This window comes from Molothrus aeneus, chromosome 5 (genome assembly GCF_037042795.1).
Source record: "Molothrus aeneus isolate 106 chromosome 5, BPBGC_Maene_1.0, whole genome shotgun sequence".
In the NCBI taxonomy this organism is placed as follows: domain Eukaryota; kingdom Metazoa; phylum Chordata; class Aves; order Passeriformes; family Icteridae; genus Molothrus; species Molothrus aeneus.
The window spans coordinates 35,830,505-35,834,758 of NC_089650.1; positions in this window are offsets into that span (position 1 = coordinate 35,830,505).

Consider the following 4,254-nt stretch of genomic DNA (forward strand, 5'->3'; position numbering starts at 1 on the left):
ACCTGAAATAAGTAATTCATAGACAATCAGAAATTTTTACTATTTCAGAAAATGTTTTGTCTTTACACGGCCCTTGATGAATCCAGCTGTTTCAACCTTAATACATGTGTTCAAACAATTCAAAACATTTTCTCCATGTATAAATTACCTTTCCATTTTTCTTGTACAACCACAGAATGACTGGATATTCAAGCCTGAAAGCCACTCAAATGAATTCACATTCAGAAATCAAATACCAATACCACTACAAAATTACACAATGGTAGGGGTTTTTTCTCTTATTTTCAAAAGTTCGGAGTGAAGAACTGCAAAAATAATTCGTCATCTCCCTAGAAAATGACCTACTGCTAGGGTAAGGCCACTGTAAGAACAGTGTATAATCTTCCATGTCAAACAACTTTTTAATCTTTATATTGGCTGCCTGGAGATACATATATTCTATCATTTTATTAGAGTTAAACTCAACCCACTTTATATGCCCAAACTGGTACCAAAAGCAAAAGCAGCATAGAGTTTGGCATTTCATTTTGGCTGCCCCCTGCCAAGGTATTAAAATCAACAATCGCTGCTCATCTGCATCTTCTGTTCTTCACTTCAATTCTGATGATTAGATGGTTTTTGCAAACAAGTCACATTTCAAACCAGTTATGGCTTTTCAACCTACACTATTAGGAGAAACAAGAATTCCATAGAACTCAGTAACTTCAGTATATTTAAAACGACTCATTTGATCATCTCCACATTTGGAAAAAAATATGGTAATGTTGTTAGACTTTGAAAAGGAGTTGATGATGGGAAATCCAATTTTTGTTTTTCCCTTCTGTCAAATGTGGCTGACATTTCAAAGTTGCCAGCTGTGGAGAGAAAAGAATCTAAGTACCTCCTACCATACATTCCATCAGTAAGCAAAATTCAGCTGTTACAATTCAAAACACCTTACTGGCAAGCTGGGCTAGAATTTTAGATCATTCAATACAGTGTAAGCATTCTGAAACTGAGGGACAGGAGAAAAATTTCCATGAAGCCACATTCTATGGAATTCTGTGGAACACATTATTTTGTTTTGTCCCTAGATAACATTATGTATTTTCACTGCAGAGAGGAATGCTTGGGCTATGAATTCTGTCAAAAATAGCATTCAGTTACATGTAAGCATGGCATCTCTGCATGAGCTCCCTCTGGAGAATGAATACTGCATGCAATAAATGAAAATATTCTCTTGCACGATGGAAATATCATCGATACGGGAGACAAGCCTTGAGCCTTCTAGCATACAACCTTAGTAAGGACTGAAGAAAAAAGTCTTCCAGAGGACTCCATATTAAAACACCAAGAATCCCCAGGAAGGGTGGCATCCAAAGTAACAGTTATCAGATGTTTAGGAGTCCAGTATTTGTTCAGTTGAAGAGAAGAAAGGCTGGATGCTGAATAGAAATTACAGTCATATTGAACTGGGGCTTTTTAATCTATAAATAAAAGAGCAGTGGGAAAAAAAATGGCAAATTTCTTCTGTAGGAATATCTTTACTGCACTGAACCAAGTGACACAGCTTACTTCCTAAAATCTTCAGCAGCTTTATTAAACTGACTCATAATGTCAAGTGGGAGGAATCCACCTAAGAAGGCAAATCATTTCTGCACAATAAAAGAAAAAATAATAAAAATATGACAAATCCAAATATAAACTCTTTCAGAAAAAAAGTATTTTTTCAAAATTACTACAGTTTTATCAAAATACTCTTTTTAAGAAGAAGAAGCAGAAACTACCCCTTTGTGCTCTGGGATCACAGGCCACCACTTGCCCATGAATTTTTTCTTTCCCTTCTCTATTTCCCATTCTTCAAAAACATCAAAGGCAGAACACAGAGAAAATTATTTTAAATTAAAATAATCTCACTTTGGTTTTGTCTTTTTCTCAGCATAACAGTTTAGTTAACATCTTCCAGCCAGTGTCCAACATTGTTCTTAGAAACATGCTTTAATTTCTTCTGTGGCTCAGTGTCATGCTCTAAACCACAACACATGGTGAACATCAGCAGAAATCCTTTGTTTGTTTTGGGGGGTGGATGTCCTTTCTGAAGGAAGGTTTCTCCTCATTTAAGATTATGTGGAAGTATTAAAGCCTCATGGGGTGGAAATAAATCTAAAGAAGGCTAACTCCATACCAAGACAAAATTGCCTGATTCTCACAAAAGCCTCATTTGCAGAAAGCTTCCCTGTTTCACCAACACCGCTCACGGAAGATTAACTTACTTTATTACTCTTAAAAACTCCCTCTCCAAACTCAGATACAATGAAAAATTATAAATGGATACTGATGAAGCAGGTGGATTTAATGTGAGAGTTACAACTATACCCAAGAGCTCTTCTAGGGCAGGGAGCAACACTTGCTGCCAGAATTTCTACCTGCTCATGTTCAGTAGTGCAGGACTCAAATCTTCCCATCACATAGCAAGGAGGAATCAAAGAGGGGGAAAAAAAGTAATAAACTACTATTTTTTTTCAGAATTAATTTTAAGAACAGCAATAACAAAATAGACATTTTATCTGAAGTTTAGAGGAACACGGAAATAAAACCCAGAGGCTGCAGTTTTAACTGTTTGGCAGAAACAAATATTATTTCAGTCAGAATGATAAGGACTCACAAAACAAAAACAACCCACACACACACATCCAAGGCCACATGTTACTTTGCTTTTTAAAGTGGAGGTAATGGAGGAGAAGTACCAGTAAGTATGAAAACAGTTGCTAAATCCCTACTACTGAGTCCACCAGTGCAGGGTGAACTTGTTCCAAGCCTCATTATTGAGAATATCTGTTAAGGCAATTACAATATGAGCAGATATGGAGTTTGAATTCCTAACTTCAAGTTGATGAAATTTAAATATAATCCTTCATTCGAAGGAAGCAATGCTGTTTAGATGGCTATGTGCTGCTTTGTACACCTCATAAAAATACAAGTGGAGTAGTACAGCTCTCTTTATTTTGTCAACTGCTGTATTAGATGCCATACTTGGAAGGAAAATTATATAAAAAATAAATTTACATGATTGAAGTGCAGCGTTCTTGAAGTATTCGTAGGTTTCAATTTCTAATTTTAGAAAAAAACTCTTGTAAGGATGGCGAGTTTTCACTGAAAAACAGAGCATGAAGTATTTTTGAGATACAAAAATATTTTAACCCAAGAATCTACAATGCGAGGACTGGCCAACCATTTTTATATTATGCACAAGCTTGTTAATTGGTCTCAATTGTCTGCGTGCAAAGTGATGAAAAATACTAGAGAAAGTTCTGCTTTTACCAAACATCCTAAGAGCAGCCTTTGAGAATGCTGGTTTTGTTTTAGTGAGAGAAATTTCCTATTTCAGTTTCAAATATTTAGCATTTAAAAAACAGCTACAGGTATTCCTGACATCTTCTTTAAGAGAATTACATGAACGTAATTGATCTAAAAGCATAAACACACCAGATTTATACAAGTACTTGGATATACAGAGGGAAAACCAAAGAAAACTTTCAATCTAGTGATCCAGTGAAATTGAGTGGAATTTCAACACCTAACGTAGTAAGATTTTGTACGTGGATAAATTATCTCAGTAATTATGGTGCAGTTACAATCTTTACGAGATAGCCTTCCCACATCACCAAAATAAATAACTGCTATGTGGAGACAACCACACTCAGAATTTCTGCAATTTACAGGGAAGACTTAGTTCTTCTGTTCCCACCTGCTTTGTCAGGGGTCAAAGTGAAGATTACTCTTCCGCAAGAAAGCATTCACAAGGTAATAGAGCTCAACATTCCCTTCTGTCCTAAAGCTTGCTCCACTGTAAAGTACTGTAAAACAAAGTGAAGATGATCTGCCTCCACCACATCAGCTGTTTGTTATGGTAGTGCAGAAGCACACACAGATCTCTCAACTACAAATATTCTGTTCACTTACCAAATATTCTGTTCACCTACTCCCTTTTCCTGTTTTAGCCTCATGGTTCATGTTTATCATACCATTCTCACATCTAACTTTAGATTTATAAAACATTTTAATATACTTTGAAAACTTAACACAAAAAGTTCAAAGATTAGTCTGACAACTAATTAGTACAACAGATTCTTAATTAGGAGGCCTGTATACTGCTGCAATTGAAGTAGATGATTTATACAGTAAGATAACATATACCTAATTCACAGTGATTTTTCTACTGTATGGTTTCTCTCTAGTCATCCCACTCCTTTTCATGACATTTAGATATGTTGG